The sequence below is a fragment of the Pristis pectinata genome, chromosome 21, assembly GCF_009764475.1.
Source record: "Pristis pectinata isolate sPriPec2 chromosome 21, sPriPec2.1.pri, whole genome shotgun sequence".
Lineage (NCBI taxonomy): Eukaryota > Metazoa > Chordata > Chondrichthyes > Rhinopristiformes > Pristidae > Pristis > Pristis pectinata.
Window position 1 is genome coordinate 11573192 of NC_067425.1, and position 25922 is coordinate 11599113.

At 45.5% G+C, this 25922-nt stretch overlaps 1 protein-coding gene across 3 annotated transcripts in view; it reads right to left on the minus strand.

The window, feature by feature from the left end:
• Nucleotides 1-25922, minus strand: part of cuedc1b (CUE domain containing 1b) — a 108860-nt gene that overhangs the window by 44903 nt on the left and 38035 nt on the right. The gene's annotated exons all lie outside the window — the stretch shown is intronic.

A 25922-nucleotide genomic window follows, 5' to 3' on the forward strand; every position in this document is an offset into this window, starting at 1 on the left:
CATCGTTATTTCTGGTGCTGACCTATAAGTGATCAAAAAGTCATGGGTTGCCCCTAAAAGTTCCAAATTCTGTCAGCAGAAGGGAAAATATGTGGTGTTGGACCCGTGACGTCAATACACGCATGGGAAAGCACGAGCCGTACTGGGGTAAATCACGGTCGGAACTCCCTGGGACAATTTCCCAATGAGGCTGATCTCACCCAGAAACAATCACCTCGTGTGATCTACCCTGGGTTAAATGGATCCAATTTCGAGCCAAGGGAAGTTGCCCTATGCCATTCAAGTAGTACAATTGGATTAACAGACTGATGAACAATAAAGCCGTCATTATATGTCATCTGACTACAAGGAAAGTCGGCTTCTTCCCTCCCCCTCCTGCTTGTGTACCAGTGCCAGTACTTACTCCTCTTCAATGTTCTCCCTTAATATTCCCAGCTCCACATGCTTTCCCTTCAGCAGGGAGGCCTTGCCCTTCATCACAACAACCACAAACAAATGTTTCACTATGCCAGGAGATGCAGTCACCCGTCTGAGCTGGACGAGTTCCTTTGCTGCGCAGCTGAAGCACTGGTTGGGCGGGTCTGTCTGACAACCAAGGCAGAGGGTTGGGGCCTGGGCTCTCCAAATCACCAGCCATTGCTCAATTATCTCGTCTCCAAACCAGCATGTCAGCCAGTTAGGGGTAGGCTGGATTCACAGCCAACTTGCATCTGGCAGTCAATTTACTCAGCAAACAATGCATGAAAGTGGAAGGACAAGAACACAAGAAAACAGGAGCAGTCACCTGGCCTTCAAGCCTACCCCACCATTCTACACGATCATGGCTGATCTGCCCCAAGCATCTCCTCCTCTGTGCCAGATTTCTAAAACCCTTAATCAGAAGTAAACGTACACAAGAACGTTGGTTGCCGGTGGCACGCACCTCCCTCACGTTGTTTCAGTGACTTCAACGGGAATGAACACACGAAGGTGAATACAACTTGCTGATTAGCAACAAAAACCAAACTTCTCCCCTACATCCTCAACAAACTACAGCAATCAGAACTCACCACCCAAACCGCAGCAAAGTCTTCTGATAATAGCAGGATTATTTCTCAGCCCCACGCAGAGAGTGGAGGATAGCTCCACATTATAAATTACGTGCATAAAAATCAAGCACCATCGCCTACAGCAGTGCCACTTCCAGGTGTCAATGGCAGAGCAATTAACTAATCACCCACCTCCAATCTGGTCAAATGTTAACCCCCACCCCCCCCCTTTCTTTTATTTACCTTTTCAAAGACATGTGTTCAATAATGGTTGCAGCAAATGAACGGAAAACAGCACACAGCTTTGAATCTGGAAAGGATCACCTTGCATTGACGAGGGTTGACAGGAAGAAGTCACACCCAGCTACTCCTGCATGGGACTATTCCGATCCCCAAAGTGGCTCCTCTTCACACACAATGAACCAGCCACAAGATGACTGAATAGTTGGTGTTGGTTGCAAAGCCGTTGAATTTTGTGAGGTGCGACATTGCCAGGAGTGGTGAAGAGCCCAGACTAGCTGGTTTGGGGGATTGGGGGGGGGGTGGCCCAGGTCTGAGAGGATTCACTCTCCGTTGTTACCTCATTTTCCACAGCGAGCTTTGGTGCTCAGGACAAAGCCAGAGGCTACAGGAGGCATCACACACCAACCCGCTCTCAGCCTTGGACTAATCGGCACAGCCTAGCAACTCAAAGGGGCAAAGAAAATCTCCCTCTTGCCCCACTATCCTCAATGGACAAAATTGATCACATGGCTTAATCTTAGTCAGCCAATGGCTGCTCCTTGCCACCCGCAGCGAGCAGGTCCTGACGCCTGAAATGCCCAAGACTGTGGCCCATAACCAGTACAACTACACAAAGACCTTGCTGTAGATTTTTCTTTAAAAACGTTTGGTTCTGTGATGTGGGCACCTCTGCCAAGGCCAGCATTTATTGTCCATCCCCAGGTTAAGAGTCAACCACACCGATCACACACAGCCCATGCAAGGACAGCAGTCTTCCTTCCCAGAAAGATATCAGTGATTCAGGTAGGTTCCTACAACAGTCTGTTAGTTCCACAGTCAGGTCAGACCAAGTGCAGATGGAAGATTTCCTCTCCTGACGAATTTTTACAGCAATCCAGCAGAACTGAGACTCATTCTGGAGAAGGATTTCTGACCTGCAACATTAACTCAGTTTCTCTTTCCGAAGATGCTGCCTGATCAGCCGAGTGTTTCTAGCATTTTCCATTTTTAGTCTTTATTTAAATACTTGAATTTAAATTCCAAGCTGCTACAGTTGGATTCAAGCACACACCCCTGGATCAGTGATGAAGCAGATCCAGTAACCTAACTGCACCCTTTTTAATGCCTTTTGGGTTCTTTTTAGTGTCTTTTGGGTTCTAGGTAGCCCTGACATTAATTGCCAATTGCCTTTGAGGATGTTCCAGTGAACATCCTTCTTAAACTGCAAAGTCCTTTTGGTGAAAGCATTCCCACTGTGCTGTTGAGGAGGCAGTTCCGGAGTTGAAGGAGCCGTAATACATTTCCAAGACGGGATAGTGCACAACTTGGAGGGGAACCTGCAGGTGATGGCGCTCCCCGGTGACTGCCAACCTTGTCTTTGTTGGTGGAAGAGGCTGTGGGTTTGGGAGGTGGTGTCATTGCAGTCTAGGCAAGCAGCAGCCATGTATTACAGCCCCGACCACACATTTTACCCCTGGAGGTTACTGCAGAGATGGAACGAAGGAAAGATGGTAACGAAAGGGCAGGAGTCAGCAGACTACGATTGCTGAGAGCAAACTCACGAACAACTCACCATCTGATGAAGCAGGAACCTGGCAGGTGGTAACAAACAACCACGACATGAATGAAGGAACGAGCTAATATCCATGACAGTGAACAGCCGAGGAAACAAAAGGTGGAGAAGGAAGAAAAAAAAATTTGAGGGGAAATGAAATCAGGTAATGCTGGGAAGGCACAGTAAGACTGCACAACCTCAGCACTAATCCTCAGTGGTGAGTGATGTGCTCCAGTCAGAGGTGACAGCAGCGGTACTGACTCATCGCCTGCCCAGAGATAACTTCAACCGAACGTGAATTTTGATGACTTTTGGTTGCTGTGATGTCTAGGTAATTTGATTTAGGTTGCATTTACTGCAGCATTATGATGATTTAATTCCTCCCATCTGCCACCACATCACAATCTTTCCTTTGCTCCTTGCAACTTTCACTGCGTCTTAAAACCTGCTAACTTTTCTTAGTTCTTTGAAGAGTAATTCATCTTAAACATGTTTGTTTCCATCTATTTGCTAAGGACCCTCACCATTCAGGACATGCCCTCTTGTCGTTACTACCATAGGGGAGGTGGTACAGGAGCCTGAAGACCTACACTCAACGATTCAGGAATAGCTTCTTCCCCTCTGCCATCAAATTTCTGAACGGTCTTTGAAGCCACAAACACTACCTCGTTAGTTCTTTTTATTTTGCACTGCTTTTGTAATTTATAATAAGTTTACGTCTTTGTGTTGTACTGCTGCCGCAAAACAACAAATCTCACATCACACAAGTCAGTGATAATAAATCTGATTCGAATCTCTGCAGATGCAGCCTGACCCACTGGGTACTTCCAATATTTTGCATTCTTATTGATGCTAATTTATAGAGTCCTTATCAAGTCCTTAAACATGGCATGGCTACATTAATGGCCCACAAGCTCTCTGCTCTTCCCGAGGAGATCTGCAATGTCAGCTCAACACACTAAAGTGATCTTTGAAGAGTATTTCACTGCAATCTAAGCCATGTTAATCAACACAATTCAATGCTGCAGGTTAAAGAAGCCAACAGCTGAGTTAAGCTAATGATTCTTGTTCATGATGTTAAAGATAGAAGGTGGTTTGATTGTGAAGTTTGTGGATGACACAACAACTGGTGAAGGTAATGAAGGATGCTGTCCAAGGGTACGGCAGGAAAGTTGGGTGGAGTGATGACAGATGGAATTGAATCCAGACAAGTGTGAGGTAATCCAGTCAAATTTTGGTAGGACATATAGAGTAAATGGCAGAGTGTTGATGTACAGAGGGACCTTGGGGCACAAGTCCATAGCTCCCCGAAAACGGCAACACAGGTGGATAGGGTAGTGAAAATGGAATTTAGTATGTTTGCCTTCAAAAGGCCAAGGCATTGGGTATGAAAGTTGGGATGTCATGTTGTAGCTGTACAAAACATCGGTTAGACCGCACTTGGAGTACAGTTCTGGTTGAAACACGACAGGAAGGATGTGGCAGCAGTAGAGAGAGTGCAGAAGAGACTCACCAGGATATTGGCCTGAAGGGAGGGCTGTGGTTACAAGGAGAGAATGGATGCCTCCCCCCCCCCCCACCCCTCACTGGAATGGAGGAGGCTGAAGGGTGGCCTCATAGAGATTTATCAAATTATGAGGGGCACAGATAGGACAGAAAGTCAGAGTCTTTCCCCCCAGTGCAGGGGAGTCTAGAACTAAAGGACGCACGTTTAAGGCAATGGGAGAAGTTTAAAGAAAGTCTGAGGGGCAGGTCTTTCACAGATGGCGGTGACTACCTGGAACAAGCTCCGAGAGGATGTGGCAGAGCAGATACAATTACAACATCTGAAAGGAATTTGGTCAGGCACTTAGAAAGGAAAGGCGTTAAGGGATATGGGCCTAATGCAGGCAAATGGTTTTAATGGAGAGAGGCAACATGGTCGGCATGGACGAGGTGGGCTGAATGTGCCTGTTGCCACACTGCACGATTTTAGTGCCTGGGTATCTCATGCACTTGTGCCTAATGCAAGGAATTCCTGGAACTCCCCAATCAATGGCAGAGTCATTCAGCCGAGCCTGTGGGAAGGTCTGGCCCTGGGAACCCTACAACGCACTGCAGATCAATCTGTGGAAGCTGCACATTGCTGCCAACTATGAAGCAATAATTCACACAAGCGCGAACTCTCTCATTAGTTGCCTGTCGTTCAAATGGGAGATCAATTCATGGGGCAGTTAAAACAATCAGCAACAATTACTTTAGCAGCAGAATGAGGAAGCCAATTGTCAATGCTCTGGTTTGTTTTTTTTAAATAAGGTAGTAATCTCCCTCAGTTGGCCAAGTACAACTGATGCACACTAATTAATACTAAGAATGCACTGGGCAGAATAAAGGCCATTTGGCCCAACTAGTCACTTAAGTTCTACACTACCCCTCTTCATTCCACTGTATCAACATGTTTTTTTCTCTCAGTCATGGTTAGAGCTTGAATATTGCAGCTCTAAACAATAATAAAGAACACACACACTTGTTAGACTACCAGGAAAACTACTGCCAATCCACTGATATAATGTTCATCATACAGAAATTATATTTTCATTCATTTTGCTCTCAGAGTCCCACGTGTGCTTTACATTGTGAATCTACAGACTATGGAGCATCCGTCAGTGGGATGTGCTGGCCGTGACAGGGATGGTAAAGGGTGGGAGGGTAGGAATTCAGCTGGGAATGAGGAAAGGAATAAAATCTGCATAGAAGGAAGTGAAGATTTTACCTAAGCAAGCTAGCTGAACTGTCTGTGATTGTTATTTAACACTGATACCAATTTGGTTGCATATCATGGAGATAAAAGTTGATGCATCTCATGTCTTTTTTTTAAATAAACAAAAGCATCCAGTTTTGCTGAACTCAGAGGCTGAAAAAACAGCCCCAAAACTCAACCAGAAGTAAAATAAAACCAATACATTCAAGGCCTTATCACGTTAGTCTGGTGTGCCCATTAACGAAGACACAACTGTTAGAGCTGCTGAATCGCAGTGCTGGAGACCCCGGGCTCGATCATGATCCCGGGTACTGTCTGCGCAGAGTTTGCACATTCCTCCTGTAACTACACGGGTTTCCTCCCGGTGCTCCAGTTTCACCCCCACATTGCAAAAGTGTGGGGGTGGAATCGGAATTGGTTTATTATTGTCACTTGTACCGAGGTACAGTGAAAAACTTGTCTTGCATACCATTCATACACATCAATTCATTACACAGTGCATTGAGGTAGTACAGGGTAAAAACAATACAGAGTGCAGAATAAAGTGTAACAGCTACAGAGAAAGTGCAGTGCAGGTAGACAATAAGGTGCAAGATCATAACGAGGTAGATTGAGAGGTCAAGAGTCCATCTTATTGTACTAGGGAACCATTCAGTAGTCTTATAACAGCGGGATAGAAGCCGTCCTCAAGCCTGATGGTACGTGCTTTCAGGTTTTTGTATCTTCTGCCTGATGGGAGGGGGGAGAAGAGAGAATGTCCAGGGTGAGAGGGGTCTTTGATGATGTTGGCTGCTTTACCGAGGCAGCGTGAAGTATAGACAGAGTCCGTGGAGGGAAGGCTGGTGTGTTATTTGGCTGCTAAGTTACCCCACAGTGTCAGTTAGTGACAAAAGGAGACAATGTGGAATTGATGGGGTTGGTGGCAGGAGTACAGGGAGATAAGGGGGGGAACATGGAACTGACAGGACTCTGGTAGCCAGCATGGATCTGGTGGGCTGAATGGCCTCTATGTGTCACGGAGGCTGCAAGTATAGGGGTTATTCAGGGCAGCAGCACAAGAGAGTTTCTGTGTGCTTAAGGTATGTTCAAGATGTTACAAGTGTTTCTGCTTCCTGGCAGCTAGTTCCAGATCCCACCACCATCTGGGGTGGGGAGAGGTAGAGAAAGCCCCACCTCCCCACTAAACTTCCCACCAGTTATCTTAAATCCATACCCCCTTCAGAAGAAACTTGCCCTCACTGGCAAATCTTTTACAAAACAGGGAAAAAACTAAGTAACTATGTGCCCAAGGGACGTTAGGGCTCAGTGTGGAGACTGGAGGGTGTGCCCACTTTAGGGATCACTCATTCCCAGCTCAGGCACAGAAGAACCACGTGTGGCTTTAAGCTGCTTCTGGAATCACCTGAAAAGTTTAGACTTGTTCCACTCACCTGGAATGTAAAATATTCTGATTAATAATTCTTCATTCAGTGGTGACAGTAAACTCCTGAAGTTGGAACAACAGCCTTATTTAAAAAAATGCCCACTAGATACATCTTCAATCAGATTTTTCTCCTTTTATGGGCAGCCCAGGCTAGGTTGTTAGCTGAACTGCTCACTGCTGTCCACAGTGCACAGTGAAGCCAGAGACCGAGGGAAGATGTAGATGACTTTAATGATGTTCCAATCACAACTACTGACAAGTGAATTCTACACAATTCATGTGACGCTGAATGCTCTGGATACCTGGGAGTTGTCAGATAATTGCCCTCCTCTTGCAGATCTTCTCCAGAAGACTAATTGGATTCCATTGGTCCATACCTAAATGGCAATGGAATTCCAAACAAAGCCAACAGCTACTCACCAGGGGAAGAAGCATCCCAATCCAATCCCACACTAGCCGACAGACAGTCCCTTAGATTTCCAACAGAGCTCTGGGGAATTGTCCAAAAGGGAAGGCCAGGATGATTCTTCTGTAGGTTGAGGGCATCCTCAATACAACACAAGGCCAACTGGGAAGGCTGCCCAGCTCAGATGCTGCCGACCTAGCTCCTGAGTGACAGATTATGGGCTCGACAACAAAAGCAACCTGCATTTATAATGCAGTGAAATTCAAGGCACACTGCGGGAACAAAACCCAACAGCGAACCACAAATAAGACTGAATGGGGCAGGCAGTCAAATACTTCACCAAACAGCAGCTTAAGGAGACATTTAAGTGGGAAGAGAGGTAGGGACAGAGGGAGGTCCAGGCAGGGAACTCTCAAGCCTCAGGCTTGAGGAACCGAAAGCACAGTTGCCTGTGGTGAAGTGATGAAAACTAGACTGGAATTGAAAGATCTCAGCAAGAATGGAGAATTACCAAGATAAAGAGCAATAAGAGTTGGAAACAAAGTGAGAAGATTATAATCGAGGAATCACCAGACCAGACGGAAATTCAGGAGTAATGGGGTCAAATCCCACAGGAAGGCTCCGGCTTTAACCCTGAAGGCCGGTAGATAGCTTCTCCTCCCAATTAACCAGACCAATTCCCAGACTCCCATCGAGCCTCTGGTCTGCGAGTTCCCTGTGCAACTTATGCTCCCGGGATACCAACATCTCGCCCTACCTCTCACAGCATTTCCCTCACTGATAGCAAGGTGGGAGAGCCAGGGAGATCTCCTGCTGCCCAGCTGAAGCCCTGAGCTGAGTCTTTGTCTTGCTCTAGGCCCAGGTTTGGTTTCACTCATGTGGGAGCAGAGGCCCTCCCAAAGGGAGTGGCCTGTCACCTCATTTCTTCTAGAAACGCAGTGAAACACAAGTCAACCTATGTTAGTCTTCACTGGTAAGTGATTTGTACCATGACATTACATGCTTGGCATCAAGGGAATTGCACTAAGTGGAACAGAAGGCCATTCAGCCTATCGGCCTGGCTTTGTCATTCACAACACATCTGATCCAAACCTCCCCTCCATGTATCCTCCTCAGCTCCACATCCCTTAAGTCTATTAATTAGCAAAAGCCAAAACAGAAGGAGAAAATGCTGAAAACATTCAGCAGATCAGGAGGTGTCAGTGGAGAGAGAAACAGTCGACATTTTAGCTTGGAAACTCTTTGTCGGAAATGAGAAAGAATGAAAACATGTTTCCAGTAGCGGAGAAGGGGATAGATGGGTAAAACAAAGGGGCTCTCTCTGATGGGATGAGACAGATGAGTTAAATGTGGCAGTTAGAATTAGAGACACAAGAGACTGCAGATACTGGAATCTGGAGCAACACACAAAAAGCTAGGGGAACTCAGCCAGTCAGGCAGCATCTGAGGAGGGAAATAGACAGTTGACGTTTCAGGTTGAGACCCTTCACCTGGGACTCTCATTCCCTGTGCAAGTTACGCTCCCAGGATACCAACATCTAGACTCATGTCCAGATGAAAGGCTTCAACCCAAAACGTCAACTACCCATTTCCCTCCATAGATGCTGCCGGACCTGCTGAGTTCCTCCAGTGCTTTGTGTGTTGCTGCAGTTAGAATTAGCCTATGCTCCTTTTTGTCTTTTTAAATTTTCAATTAGCAAAAGCTATTGTTCACAGTATATAAATTGCAAATTGCTCCAGGATCCAGTCTCAGTGAATAAAATAAGACACTTTTGCATAGTGTCATGAAAACACCAGTACCCCTCCATTGATTATACAAGGGAAGGACAGGATCCACATTAGAACAGCAATTATAAAACAGCATAGTCCTTGAGGCACAGGATTTGACACTAATGGGTGACGGTTTCAGCATGATGACTTCCAATGTACGAGTGCATTTAATGGGCAGTCAGTCGCACTACAATGAGCCTTCAGCGTCACACAGGAGCCAAAACAGAAGTAATGCTTTGCTGTGTAGGTAGCTCATTGCTTACAAAGTTTATCCGTCTAGTGACTAAACACATTTTACTACTTGTTAAAGGTGTGCAACATGTCTGCACTTCACTGTAGATAATCACACTGTAGCTCGCTCCCTTCCTGCAATTCAGTCCTTTCAGGCCAATTTTTTTTTTGATGGTTTTCAACTACACATTAAAGACAACCAAGAGGACTGAAAGAAGTTATGGAGGCATGCCAGAGAGAGCCCGACTGGTGAAAACATGCTCCACTCAATCGGAATCTGTGAGCGGCACGATTCCCAAGGCTGAAAGAAACATCACTTTGGAAGGAATCGCATCGCCAGCCTCCTGCAGCACAAGTGGCGGGTGGGGGTGGTGAAACTTGCCTTTGGATTGGTTCCCGAAAACTGGGGCAGTGCAGGCGTGGTCACCTTTGGAAATTAGAGATTCTGCTTTCGAATGTTGCTAAGGCCAGAAGGAAGTCACAGAGCTTCAAAACAGAAAGCAGCAAATCAAGTGCGTATCTTTACCGTTTGAAAGAGATGAACAGCTCAAGCCAAATAACATTTTCAAAGGAAGCAGGAGCATTTCATAGAGTACAGAAACAGACCATTCGGCCCACCTATACTGATCTCATTTGCCAGCTTCTATGCCTTGGCGGCACGGTAGTGTAGTAGTTAGCGTAACACCAGTGACCCGGGTTCAATTCCGGCCAATGTCTGTACGGAGTTTGCACGTTCTCCCTGTGTCTGCGTGGGTTTCCTCCGGGTGCTCCGGTTTCCTCCCACATTCCAAAAAGACGTACGGGTTAGGAAGTTGTGGGCATGCTATGTTGGCACCGGAAGCGTGGCGACACTTGTGGGCTGCCCCCAGAACACTCTACGCAAAAAGAGTCATTTCACTGTGTTTTGATGAACACGTGACTAATAAGTAAATATCTTATCTTATCATATCAAGTGCTCATTTAGACGATTGTTAAACGTTACAAGAATCTCTGCCTCCACCACCCTCTCAGACAGTGTGTTCCAGATTCTAAGTGCCCGCTAGGTGACAATATTCTTCCTCGGCTGTAGAGAGGTATCAATGTTGCAGTTGTAGAAGACATTGGTGAGACCGCACTTGGAGGATTGTGTACAGTTTTGGTCGCCCTGTTATAGGGCAGAAGTCATTAAACTGGAAAGGGTGCAGAGATTTAGGAGGATTCTGCCAGGACTCAAGGGCTGGAATAATAGGGAGAGGTTGGGCAGACTAGGACTTTATTCCTTGGAGTGCAGGACACCAAGGAGTGATCTTAGAGGTGTATAAAACCAATACGGGTATAGATAGGGTGAATGCACACAGTTGTTTTTTTTCCCCAGAGAGGGGAACTAAAAACTAGATGACCTAGGTTTAAGGTAACAGGTGAAAGATTTAAAATGGACCCGAGGGGCAACTCCTTCACGCAGAGGGTGGTGCGAGTATGAAGTAGGCTGCCAGAGAAAGCAGTTGAAACAGGTACAATAACAGCATTCAAAAGACATTCAAATAAGTACATGGATAGGAGGGGTTTAGAGGGATATGGGTGAAATGGGGCTAGCTTGGTGGGCATCATGATGGCATGGATGAGATGGGCTGAAGGGCCTGTTTCCATGCTGTATTACTCTATGTTGGTGAAATGGGCTGAGAAATGGCAGATGGAGTTTAATCCAGACAAATGCGAGGTCACGTATTTTGGGAGCACTAATGAGGCTAGGACATACATCATGAATGGTAGGGTCGTAGGAAGTATTGAGAAACAGAGGGACCTTAGAGTACAAATCCATTGATCCTTGAAGGTGGCAATGTAGGCAGATAACGTGGTTAGGTGGGCGTATAGAATACTGGCCTTCAGTAGTCGGGGCATTGGACACAGAAGCGGGGCAGTTATGCTCCAACTTTGTGAAACCTTGGTCAGACCTCAGCTGGAGTAGTGCAGTTCTGGTCGCCAAGGTACAGGAAGGATGCGACAGTGCTGGAGAGGGTGCAGAGGAGATTCCCCAGGACGTTCATGGGTTGGCTATGAGGAGAGACTGGAGAGGAGGTACATAAAATTATGGATACAGATAGGGTAGACTGCAGGAAACCTTTCCCATATCAGAGAGCCTGACACAGGTTTAGGGTAAGGGGGAAGAGATTTAGAGAGGATACAAGGAGGACCTTCCTCATGCAAGGAGTGGTAAATACCTGGAATGCACTGGCTGAGAGAATGGTTGAAGCACTGATAGCACTTAAATGTCCAGATGAAACTTTATTAGTTGAGGCATCTAACACAGAAGTAGGCCCTACACCAGTGAGGTTTGCCCTACAGTGACCGAACGTAATCTACTCTTCATTTAGGAATCAGGCTCCATTTTCAATAGAGGAGTGGTTCCTTTATTTAAGGGCAAAACATTTGTCTTTTTCATGAACCAACCTGATAAAAGGCCTCACTCAGGTGGTTTCAAGACAGCTGCTTAAATAGCTCACATTTTATACATCAGATTTAATGTTCCTTCCCTGTGGATGTAAAAATACCCATTCAAGGTCTTAAAAATACATCTAAAAGGTAATCCAAACTACATCACTCCCCTTTGAGTTTTGTGCTCCACTTAACTAGCTTAGTAATCACTCACAATGAATAACTTCCACTGGAACAGTTACTAGACTTCACAAACTACTTCCTTGCTTGTAAATTGTTATGTCTCAAGTTTGTAAAAAGTACTTTCAATATTCAAGTTCTTTCATCTTTCTTCAATTAAAAGCCTCAAAATGTTAATCAAAAACTCTTAACATCTTCTTGACACCCCGATATGCCAAGTTACTCCTTTCTGACATGCTAGCATTATCCCAGAGAGAGCAAATCAATGGATGAGCGATCATTCTATTTCGGGATACCTATCGGCCAGGGCTCTGGGATTAATTAAACTGCTCTCTGCCGGACTCTGGCACAACGTAAGAGACAGCATCCTGGAGACCGGAAGAAAGCACCTGGTTAATGGAGGCCCCTGGAGACAGTGAATCCACCGATGTCTGGAGATGGAGAAGTCCAGAGGTACGAGCTGGTCGTTGATGGCTCGAATTGTTGGAGGTTTCAGAAGATATGTAAATGTCCTTGAAGAATTCAACGGGAACGCTTCATTGTCCCATTGAAGAGCAAGCTGTCACAACTCACGGTGGAAAAGTGGACAACAGGAATTGATAAAGGGATTGTTAACAGCTGGCTGTTTCAGCTATAGATAACAGCAATCTTCCTTTATTTGTTGGTTCTGATGGAAGACTTAAAACTCTCACTCTCAAATACTGAGCATTTCCAACATTTTCTGCCTTACTTCATTTATTTGGGAGTTGGTGCAAATAGGTGAATCACAAACCGTACCATCGGCAATAGACCAACGTCCCTCGATGATTCCTAGATGGAATCATAAGTGGACAAGAGGATGCCATTCGGCACATCGTGCCCAGGACAGGTACTCAGGCATATGGAAGAAAAAGCCCCGAGGTATTGCTCCGTCAACGAGTTTAAGGACTTGCAGATAACTGTGATGTGGCAGGCTTGGTCTGCAGAGTTACTGCAGCAGGCCGGGTTGTCTGGCAGTCAGTTACTGCGAACCCTCCAGCAGAGTGCTACACTGTCAGAGGCACCATTCATCGGAGGAGACCTTACACCAAGGGCCTGTCAGCTCTCAGAGGATGCAGGGTGTTCTTGCAGAGGCCCTGGACTTGCTCAATATCCCACCCCACACCGACCAACACTCCATCAGACCTATGCTCCACCCAGCATAGGTCTGATGGAGAAGCTGGCGAGCTCTCCAGACCTGTGTGTGATGCAGGTGGAGATGGACGAGTATACTGCACTGACAATGGTACTCACGCTGCATCACATCTTTAACACAGTAAAACTTCCCAAGACACTTCATATGCAGATACGACAGTGCTGTTTAAAAGGCTGTTAGATAGGCATGTGAATATGCAGGGATATGGATCACATACAGGCAGAAGAGGTTTAGTTTAATTCAGCATCACATTCGGCACAGACATTGTGGGCCGAAGGACTTGTTCCTGTGCTGTTGTGTGTGTCACCCAATCACTGCCATATTTGCCGTACGTGGGATCTTACTGTGTCCCCCATTATATCTAATGCAATCCAGCTGACAGTCTTGGTCACACTTCCCAACTACTCATCGGCATCAACATTTCCCCAGGTCACGTAACGTTTTAATGACAAAATGCATCACGTTTTCCTTCCACCAACATCTCCAAACAGTGAATCCTTGCACCTGGAGCATCACAAGACCTATATGCTCACACCCAAGGATGACTCCACCCAACTCCCATTTTTCTGCCTAAATAAAAATGCTTATGTTGCAGAGGATCAATATTCTGGAAAGCATGACCTGGCGAAGTGTGCCAAGCATTTCCTTTTCACTATTAATTGATAGTAACAATGGCCACAGCCAATACCGATCAAGGCTCAAAACAGATGCAGCAACACAGCCAGAGAAAACCAAATTATCTGGAACTAACAAAGTACAGAGTGGCAGCCAATCAGTAAAGGGCTGCTTGCCCCCATCACACCCCGTAGCATTGCTTCAGTTTAGGTTTCTGGCTTTAAGTAGTTTGAACTTTGCAATCCCCTCATCTGGCATTGATTTATCCTTTAGTGAAACATTTTTTATTTTCTCTGACTGGATTCATAATCCAGAGGTCTGGATTAACAATTGTGGGTCAGAGTTCAAATCCCACCATGATAGTCCTGGGATTTCAATTCACTTTAATAATCAGGGAGGAAAACAAAAAGCAGACATTAGTAACAGTGACCACAGAAACCATCAGAAGAGCCGTCTTGTTCTCAGTCGTCCTCCTGGGGAGGAACTCTGTCATCCTCATTTGGTTCATCCTGTGTGTGACTCCAGACCCAGCACGTGACCGACTCTAAAATGGCCCATTGTGTCACTCAGTTCAAGGCACAACGCTTAGAGCCTGACAAATAATTAAAGAGTTGCTTCCATAGAAAGCTGAACTAGATTTTTTCCCCCACTCGCTGTCAACTAGCTTAACAAACGTGCACTGGGAAAAACATAACACAAGGTGGCATAGTGATGCAGGTACCAGGGCCACTGCCTCACAGCGTCAGAGACCCAGGTTCCATCTCGACCTTTGGGGGGGGGGGGGGTTTGCACGTGGAGTTTGCACGTTCTCCCTGTGACCACGTGGGTTTCCCCTGGCTTTCTCTCCCGCCCCCCCCTATGTAACCATAGCTAACATTCCAAAGAAGAGCCGGTGGGCAAGTTAATTAAACTGCCCAGCGTGTGACTGAGTGGTAGAATCTGGGGGGGAGTTCTTTATTTCTGGGAATAAAAATATCTTTATTTGTCACATATACATTGAGAAACACAGTGAAGTGCATCTTTTTTTTTGCATAGAGTGTTCTGGGGGCAGCCTGCAAGTGTCGCCACGCTTCCAGCGCCAACATAGAATGCCCATAACTTCCTAACCTGTACGTCTTTGGAATGTGGGAGGAAACTGGAGCACCCGGAGGAAACCCACGCAGACACGGGGAGAACGTACAGACTCCTTACAGGCAGCAGCCGGAACTGAACCCGGGTCGCTGACGCTGTAATAGCGTTACGCTAACCGCTACACTACCGTGCCTGCCCAACTTCAGTTGTTGAGAATGTGGGGAGAATGAAAAATGGGATAAATGTAGGATCAGTGCAAATCGGTGGTTGATGATTGGCGGGAAGGCCACGTATCTGCGCTGTACCTCGCCACGCGACAGGGTGCAGGAAACCATCCTGGTTACACGGCCCCTGAGCGTTAACCTGAATGTCAAACGTGGTGGTGGGAAACCTGATCCGCAGCAACAGCGGCCAACAGAACTTGGGCAAAGATTCAACAATGAAACTCAGGAGTTTCACCTGCAAGGATACACTGGTACTACATTTGGGGGGTGGGGAGGGGCTGGGGTGCACACAGTGTTACAGCAGGTAGTGCTGTTGCTTCACTTTTCCAACAACCCATGCTCAATCTTGCCATCCGTGTGGAGTTCGCACCTTCTCCTCCAGGTGCTCCGGTTCCCTCCCACATCCCAAAGACGCGCAGGTCGACAGATTAATTGTCCGCTGTAAATTGCCCCTAGTGTGGGTGGGTGGTAGAATCTAGGGAGAGTTGCTGTGCATGCGAGAGAGAATAGGTCACAGAGAAATAAGTGAGGGAATGGAATGGATCAGAGTTGGCACAAGAATTGGGGCTCATTCTCCCTCTGTCAACACCTCCCTCCTCTGCCATAAAGTTTCTACAACAGCCGACTCTGGTGGAGAAATGATGTCCGGGGCCTCATCTGTGTCGAGCTCCACCTTTTCCCTCCCAAGACAAACAGACTGGATTAGTTACGCAAGAGTTACTTAATCTGTTTCATAAGGGAATGTGACCAACAAGAGGAGGATGTGCCAGGCATCTTAAAAGATTATTTTTATTACTGGGATATGTTTGCATAATAAAAAGAAGAACGTTTGGCGATTAAAAACTGTTAGAAATTCAAATCACAAGTGAAGAGGCAAAATGCAGCTCAAGTGGTTTATCAGGCAGATTTCTTCTCCTGACAAACTAGAAGTGGTTTTATTGTAGTTCCACAGCCACCATTACATATAGATTCCTGACCTGCTGCGTTTCCAGTGTTTACTGATTTTATTCCAAATTTATTCAAATACTTGAATTTATATCCACTGAGTGCCATGGTGGGATTTGAACTCACATCTCCAGATCAATTGCCCAGGACTTTGGATGCTACTCCGGTAACTTAAACATCCCACACACAGCAAGACCATTAGCTCCCAGCATAAGAAATGGAAATCAAAAAGAAAACTGCAGATTCTAAAATCAGAATAAAAAAAAACAAATTGCTGGAAACATTCAGCAGTTCAGCCAGCATGTATGAGAAACGAGAAACATAATTAATGCTTCAGGTCAAAAACCAATCGTCTCAACAGTGGCTGACAGGTATTCCACAGATGCTGCCTGACCTGCTGAATGGTTCTGCTTTTTACTTCAGTCTCCCAGTATGGTTTGTTGAAACAACTTTAACTATCAAATAAAGATAGCACTGAAAGATAAAAGGACTGAGTAAAGCCATCATTTTTTTGTATTCTGATCAGGATGTCCCAAAGAACGTTATAGCCAAAGTACTTTTGAACTGCAGCTTCAGCTGAAATGCAGCCTATGTGGGGGCCAATTTACGCACAGCAAATTAAAATGGCTAGCAACAGGGAGCTCCAGATAGCCAAGGCGGACAGAGCGCAGGTGCTCGGCAAAGCAGCCACCTGGTCTACACTTGGTCTCACTGATAGAGGAGGCCACATCGTAAGCCCCAAATGCAATAAACAAGGTTGGAGGAGGTGCATGCGAATCTCTGCCTCACCTGGAAGAGCTGTTTAGGACCCTGGATGGTGAGGAGGGAGAAGGTGTAGGGACGGATGTTACTTCTTTCAGAGATTTTTCATTAAGTCGGCTTCCTGTGAAAGACGACACAAACTGGCTGGGGATTGCAAAATAGTTCAACTGGAGATGCAAATTTGGAGGAGTGAAACTCAACTACAGAATCAGGAGATCTTCCAGAAAGACAGCCTATGTCTGCTTCCAGAGAAGAAAGTGACAAGAAAACACATCAAATCTTAAAAGCTACCATCACCAAAGCTTTAAGATACTACCACTCAGCCAACAGTTTGACGTTTGCTCTCAAAACCCAATACCCTTGTCCATGCTCAAAACTCTGGCACAACCAGAGGGTCGGAAATCTGTTGCATGGATCAACACAGCAATTTCCACCGTCTCATCTAACAAGATTTCTCCACTAAAGAAAACAGAGGCAAGGACGCCACTGGTGCTCAGATAGTGCTAATCTGTCCTTAAGAAACCATTATTAATACATTATTGAGAATGCTGACTGATCTCCTGTGTACTTTCAGACCTTCCTGATTTAAGTGCTATTCTAATCTTTCCTTCTCAATAGTGGCTTGTGATGCTGATATCAACAAGTCAACAATGAGTCAAAGTCAGAAGAGTGAGGCTTAATCATAAACAACAGTCTGTGGCACTCAGCAGTGTACTTACCAATGAATTACCAGTCTTAAAATATAACCAGAGATGACCTATTTTAATAAAGTCCACTGTGTGTGTAGAAAGGTGGGAACAAACAGTATATTGAACAGACAAAAAAAAAGAGAAATCTGTGGGAGAATGAACGAACACGTGAAATAGTCGTACTTGCACAGTGAGTGATCTCAGTAAACTGGCCATTGATAATCCAGCAATCACCTAGTCGCTAGCTAACTGCTGTTTGTGGGAGCTTGCTGTGTGCAAATGAAGGCCAGTGAACCTTTACCACTTCCATCCATCCTACAAAACATGCTTGCGGTCTAATCAAACCACATCGCCTCTTGATCTCCTATAGGTAAGGAAATGCTATCCACGCAGCTATACGGAGAGGTTGGACAAACTTGGACTGTTTGATTATTTTCTCTGGAGCACTGGAGGCTGAGGAACAACCTGGCAGAAGTATATAAAATTACGATAGGGTAGATAGTCAGTCTTCTTCCCAGGGTGGAAACGCCAAATACTACAGGACAAAGGTTTAAAATGAGATGGGGAAAAGTTAAAAGGAGATTTGAAGCAAGTGTTTTTTTTAAAGACACAAAGAGAGGTATATGTCTGGAATGCACTGCCAGGGGAAGTGGTTGGAGCAGATATGATAGGAATGTTTAAAAGGCATTTAACCAGGTACCTGAACAGCAAAGGATGGAGGGGTCAAATGGAATTAGTTTAGATTGGCATCATAGTTGGCACAGACATGGTGGGCCGAAGGGCCTCTTCCTGCATTGTACTGTACTGTTCTATGTTTATACCGACTGTTCTCGCTACATAACCTTCAAGCTCTAGTATCATTCCGTGCTCCACCTCCTTTAGGGCTGGTGTATCATTCCTAAGACAATCCCTCAAACTAACACCACTCCAGAAAGTCTGGCTAAAAATCTACACAACTGAGGTGTACGCAGTGACACCGCCATTCGCGCTCACCTCCAAGTCAAAGTTTGTGGGTTCAAGCCTCACTCCGGAGACTTGAACACAAAACACCTGGGCTGGCACTCCAGTCCACCGCTGCGGGAGTGCTGCACCATCAGACGCGGTGTCAACCCGAGGCGAGACCTAACCCCTCGGGCAGACACAAAATGTCCCACAGCTCGATTTCAAAGCCATCGGTCATTCTCCCAGTATCATTGATAACAGCATCCCTCAGAGATTAAATGGTTAATTTATCACATGATTATTTGTGGGGTCTTGTTGTGAATAAACTGAATATTTTATTCAGCGAGCAAGCTGTCAGAAGAGGCTCTTTTATTGGCTGTGGAACACTTGGGGACTTGCCGAGGGTATAAAAGGGGCTCTGTGTGGACTCTTACATGCTTCACATATCTTCTTTTCTTTAATGGAGGCAACTGATGCTCCAGATTCCAAGAAACGGGATTCTAATTACAACACTGACTGAAGGGAGCCAGCTATATTAGGAGCATGGCTTCCGTCTAGGAAACTGACCTGTTGGGATTACTTCTCATGTCACTGAACTCGCTTCTCGCACTACTAATCTAGGTCCCTCTGATGCAAGGGTTGGCTATCCACACGATTCCATTAATCCACAAAGGGTGCCCCTAACTGCCTCCTCTCCCCCCATGCCCTCAGAGAACACCAGATGCCCCAGCTCCAGGTCGATTGCAAAGCTCACCCGTAAACAGAAGCAAGCCAGGTTCCAGGTCTTCAAAACCAATTTCAAAGACTCCGTCCCAGTTTTCGTTGGTTGAATGCCTCAATCGAGGAAGCAGCTGTTGGAGAGGGTAGGGTGGGTGTAATCTTTAAAATGCACTCAAACATTTAGGGTAATGTCAGGAAGTGCTTCTTCACACAGGGAGTGGGGGAATTCGGGAGCTCTCCTTCCCCACCTACACCTCCCTTCCAAAAAAATCTGCCAACAGAAGAAAATCATAGGGAATTGTACAGCACAGAAACAGGCCATTCTGCCCAACACATCCATGTTGACAGTGATGCCTACCTACGCTAATCCCATTTGCCTGCATAAGGCCCTTATCCCTCTGCTCTTTCCCTACCCAAGTACCTGCCCAGATGCCTTTTAAATGTTGGAATTCTATGCATTTTTCCCCACTTTCTCTGATAGCTCGCTCCATGTGGAAAAACTTGCACTTCAGATCTTTAAATTCCATAAAATCAAAGGAACAATCACTACAATTGGTCAAGGTCTTATTAGTCAAAGAAATGTGTACTTGAGGCGAGTAGACGTCCACAATACAAATCAGCCTCAATCTAATTGAATGATGGAACAGGTTTGCGAGGCTAACGTACCTAGTCCTTGTGTACAGATCCAACGTGCTCCAGGTTGTGTGTCAACAACACTGGAAGTTCGGTGTTCCGATGTCGGAAAAGGAATCCCACCGGCATTCCTGCTCCGCATCGCTAATTACTCCCAGGAGCACACACAGCTACGAACAGGACTGTGGCTCAGCTATAGTGACTGCCTCACAACTCACGAGCTTTCCAATGCTTTGCCTTGAAACTTTGATATGAAGAATTAAATTTAAGGATGATGTGAGGGTCGGTGCTGATGTCACAGCTGTCCAACACCCTGGCTTTGTAACACAAGTCTCTGCTGATCTGGTGCTATATCTGGCAGGACAAACAAGGAACCAAGGCCCCAGTGAAGCAGCAGGCAATCTGTGCCCACAGCTGTGCAGCACATAAATTCTGGAATTCCCTTTTTAAAGTGCTCCGCCTCTCTTTGCTCTTCTAAAACTCTCCTTAAAATCAACTCCTTTGATCTGGCATTCGGGTCACCTTTCCTGATGTGTCTGTGCTGGGGCTTGGTGTCAAATTCTGTTTGATCACACTGTTGTGAAGTGCCTTGCGGTGGTTCACCACATCACAAGGAACATATTGCTGTTAATTGTTTCTCCCAATGTGCTTCACTTCCTCACCCCTGGAGATATCTTCTCTCCAGTGAAGCCATTCCCACTGGGCATACTATCAATAGCTTCAGTGAGATGCTTTTTATAAGACACTAACAACCGTGTCAGGATCCTAATGGCTTCAGACTTTTGTTAAACAGTGACATCTGTGGGATTATGCACAGGGATTAAAGAACCGGCATCTGCGTGGTAATCAGATTCTTAGTTTCCTTCCACAGCTGCTCCTGGTCCTCTACACTGTCCACACCTTCCCATTCCATGGGGAACATTCTCACCGAGGCCAAGAACTGGCTGCCAACTCTCCCTCCTGTGGTTTGAGCTCTCAAGTCCGGGCTCCCACTCCAGGGCAGGACTGAGAGAGTGCCGAACTGTCTGGAAGTACTGCTTCAGGGGGATCAGATCTTAAACCATGATCCACTTGCCTTCACAGGTGGATGAGAAAGCAGCAACGATCTCCCAAAGGGCAAGGCTGTTTTAGCCAGGATCAAAGTCACGCAGCATAGAAACAGGCCCTTCAGTCCACGTACCAACAAGCACCCATTTACACTAATCCGACTATGGCCTCGTTTTGTTCCCTTCCTTTTCCTCCCATCAACTCACTCCAGATTCTATCACCGACACACTAGGGGCAATTTGCAGTGGACAATTAACCCACCAACCTGCACTTTGGAGTGTGGGAGGAAACCAGATCACCCAGAGGGAACACACGTGGTCGCTGGGAAACGTGCATACTCCACGCCGACAGCACCAGAGGTCAGGACAGAATGCAGGTCACTGGAATTTAGGCATGAGATGCACTACCCAATGTCCCTAAAAATAGTATCATTGGATTGTTACCACCTTGAAGCTCGTTGGTCCTGTTGTGAGCTACTTGGCTCCTGGTTTACAACACAGTGATTGGCCTATAAAGGTATTTCAAAATAAAAAGACTGATGTTGAAAAGCTGAAACAAAAAAAACACTGGAAACATTGAGGTTAGGCAACATCTGTGGAAAGAGAGCAAATGCTTCATGTCTAAGACTGAACTGACAAAGGTTCCTTTATCTAAAGCATCCACTTTCTCCACAGATGAATATTTCCACTGACCCGGTGAATATTTCCAGTGCTGTGTGTTCATTTAAAAGGTACCTTCACCGGCTTGAAAGAACTTTGGGCACTGAGGTCAGGAAAGTTACCGAATGCAAGCTTTCTGTTTGTGTACATATTAAACTTAAAAGTTGCCCCTTCCCAACACCAGCCCCACACAGTCCAGAACTGGACAAACCAGCAGAGAAGAAATATTAACAAACAGAACCAAACTGCTTATACTTCAAGGGACTGGATACCAACACTCAGGTGGCACAGGCTGGCTTGGAAGGGAATATTCATTGAAATAAAACACCACCTAGCAGCAGGTATGCATGAAGCTTTTTTCCTCTGCGACTGACATTTGCTTGCTGTAATAAATGAGTCATTCTAAGCCTACATGCTGCAAATCGTTCATTCATGAAATGCAGACACTATAACACTGCAGACAGGATCAAACCCCCAGGTACTTATCTTCCTGTTAGATCCATTGGGTTGGAGTCGCTCTTCCTCCCACACAGCAGGGGTGAGGTCTTGAGCATTTGGCTCTAGTTAAAACTGTAGTGAAGGGTGGAGGTGGGGAGAAGGGGTGGGTACCTATGGGTGCTCCACCTCAAGTTCTGCCCTCAACCAGAGCAGGTTGAACGAGCACTACAGAGGCTCAGTTACTGTGCATGGACGCGCAAATGAAAAGCAAGCCAAACCAGAGTAAACTGAGCATAATTCAACTGAGGTTACAACTGATACTTCACTGTACACGGTCTGGAAGAATTTGAGGACAGAAGTTTAATCATCATTGTGTGAAGCTAGGCTGGAGTTTTACATTAGATAATCTCTCCACTCACTTCAGGTGTACCTTTCAGTCCATAAATGGGCTTCGTGCTCCTTAAATTAGTAAATTGGTTTATTGTTGTCACATGTACAGAGGTATAGTGAAAAACTGTTTTGCATACCATCCATACAGATCATTTCATCACATCAATACATTGAGGTAGTACAAGGGTAAACAATAACAGAATGCAGAATAAAAAGTGTTACAGTTACAGAGAAAGTGCAGTGCAGGCAGACAATAAGGTGCAAGGCCATGATGAAGTAGATTGCGAGGTCAAGAGTCCATCTTATTGTACTAGGGGACTGTTCAAAGAGTCTTCCAGCAGCAGGATAGAAGCAGTCCTTGATCCTGGTGGTATGTGCTTTCAGATCTTCTGCTCAGTGGGGGGTGGAAAAAGAGAATGTCTGGGGTGGTGGGGATTTTACGTGTAGACAGAATCCATGGAAGGGAGGCTGGTTTCTGTGACGTGCTGAGCTGCGCCCACAACTCTCTGCAGTTTCTTGTGGTCTCGGGCAGAGCAGTTGCGATACCAAGCCGTGATGCATCCGGATAGGATGCTTTCTAAGGTGCATCAATAAAAATCGGTGAGGGTCAAAGGGGACGTGATCTGGTGTCTGATATTTTCGGTCCAATATCCAACTGAACAATATTTTGACCTCTGCCTTGCAAACAAAACTGGTTACTTCAGGTCTCAGGTACAATATGACATGACTGATGCACAAGTATACAGCACAGAAATGTGCCCTTCGGCCCAACTCATCCATGCTATCCAATCCGTCCTCCTGAGCTGAGGTCTCATTTGTAACGGGCACAGTCATGGTCACAGACAACAAACTTGGTCTTAAGACATAGCTAATGTTAGATCTGGACATTGCAATTGATCCATGTTTATCCTTTTCTTTAGATTAAACATCCAGCAGAAAGATTAAAAGTTGTGTCCGATCTGGTTATTTTCGAATCTGGTTAAGTCCAAGAATGAGTTGAAAACAACTTGGTGCTTCAAAGTTTTATTGGAAAAGTTTAAAACAAAGAAACAGTCACAGAGCACATGGCACTGGCTTTACTACTGGGAGATGAGCTGAGACAAAGGAACTAAAATGAGTGAGGGCCAGAGGCAAGAGAGAGATAAAGGCGAGAGAGAGAGCAAGAGAAGCAAGAGAGATTAACAAAAAAACGACACCTTTTATACCCAAGATAAGAGGTACTCTTTAGATAACAGAAGTCCAATCAGAAAATCTACTGGATACCTGTGGCAAAACCAACCAATGAGAAAACACATTCACCTGATGGACGAACCAATAAGGTAAAAAGCAGTTATACCTTGTGTAGCCACTTGAGGTGTATTAAACACTATACTTGTTAAAAAAAAACTACTTAAAACAGTCAAATCCAACAGTAGTCATACACCACAAGGCTGTAAAGAATAGGAGGACACCATAGCGGCAGAGCTGTAGAGCCACTGCCTCACAGCACCAGATACCTGGTTCAATCATGGCCTTGGGTGCTGTCTGCACAGATTGTGAAAATTCTCTGTGTGACCCTGTAGGTCACGCCCCACTCACAACAGTTTGCTCCCAACATCCAAAGACGTGCCAGCTGGTAGGTTAATTGGCCACTGCAAATTGCCTCCGATGTGTAATGAGTGGTGGGATCTGGGGGAGTTGAGAATGTGGAAGAATTTAAAAAGAAATGGGATTAATGTAGCATCAGTGTAAATGGATGGTTGAAGCTGACATAGACTCAGTGGGCTGAAAGGCCCTTTCTGTGCCATCTCTGTCCATGACTCTCCATCCTCTCTTTATGGAACAAGCACACAAAGAAAACAGATTTTGGAAAAATGATTGTTTAACCAAATCGACAATTAATTTTCCCTCATAAATCAAAAAGTTTTCTTCTGTTTAGAGTCAGCATCAAATATTCTCACCTTTAAATGATCCAAGCATCTTTATCTGCAGAAATATGCCTGTATTACCCTAAAATCTATGCATATGATAGTAGAGCCTCAGAACAAAACAATCTTTATGATTGTTTTACACTCCACATTTATGCTAACGTATACTTTGACTGTTGTGTCATTTTGGACTTGCCTTTGAGAGCATTTCTTATTTTTATATATAAACCGTGCAGCTTCATGCACTTGGTAAGATGAGATAAGATACCAGTTATAAAGCAGAAAACAAGCTGCTTTATTTCACAGATAGCAACTGAACAAACAGTAACAGCCAAAAGCAAAGAACAGCTACAATAATCAACGTGGCCTCGCAAACAGGAAAGATAAACTTCAAAACCTATCCCATTTTTGCTGATTTGTTTTGTCTGCCTTGATTCCAATTCTGGAATTCCTTCCCTAAAAGCTCCTTGCCCCTCCCCCCTCACAAAAACACTTCCTATAACCTACCTCCTTGACTAAGCCTCCGGTCACTTGTCTGCCCTCAGGTTCAATGCTAAATTTTGTCAAGAATACCAGTCATTCTAAACGTACGTGCTGCAAATTTTTCATTCATGAAATGCTCGAAAATGCTGCAGACAGGATCAAACCCCCAGATAAATATCTGGAGCTGCTTTTCCTCCCACACAGCTGGGTTTCGAACACATTGGCTGCAATTAAATCTGCAGTCAAGTGTGGGGGTGGGGGAGACATCAATGGGTGCTCCATCTCAAGTTGTGCCCTCAACCAGAGCTGGTAACACTTGTAGAAAATATACTACACAGAAGGCCATCATTTGGCCCATTATGTCTGAGTTATACCCTTGTTATACACAATGACACACTTCATCACATTGAAGTCTTTCATTTTCCTTCCTATCCATTAACTTTAACCCAGAATGACACTCTCTTGGGTAGAGATACACTTCACCGCCCCGTCAACCAGTCTGACTTTCCCTATCCCAGCAATAAACACACTTCAAGCACCTCACCGTATTTCCATACGGACAGAATCATACTCAACTCGATGGCAATATGTTGACTATCCAAGGTGAGACATCAGCTTCAACAAAATCTGTTGGAGGAACTCAAGATGGTCAAGCACTCTGGTGGGGGAGGGCAGGGGAGAAGGAACCGTCCACCTTTCAGGTCAGGACCCTGCATCAGGACTGGAATACATTGATCAGCTTGCTTGGCCTTTCTGCTCATTCTGCCGTGCCGGGAGACTTCCTTTTGGAAGGATCTGTGAATTCAACTGGTTTAAAAATCTGTTGCTGTACAGTAAAACAGTACAGCACAGGAAATGGCCCGTTGGTCCACGATGTCTGTGCCAAACATGATGCCAAATTAATTTAAATCTCTTCTGCCTGAACATGATCCACATCCCTCCATTTCCTACATATTCATCTACCTACAAGCCTCTTTAACTTCACTATCGTATCTGCTTCCATCACTACCCCGGCAGCCTGCTCGAGGCACCTACCTCTGTGGAAGAAAACTCGCCCCGTACATCTCCTTTAAACTTTCCCTTTTTTTATTGTTTCTCTCTCCGCAGATGCTGCCTGACCTACTGAGTTCCCAGTGTTTTCGGTTTTGATGCAATGTCTGACCAGTTGTCTCACAACCCTGGCACCTTCCTGGTGCATCACTGCTCCCGGTCCTGGATGACCTAACCTTAGTGGGTAGGGTGTACGCAGAGTCCCC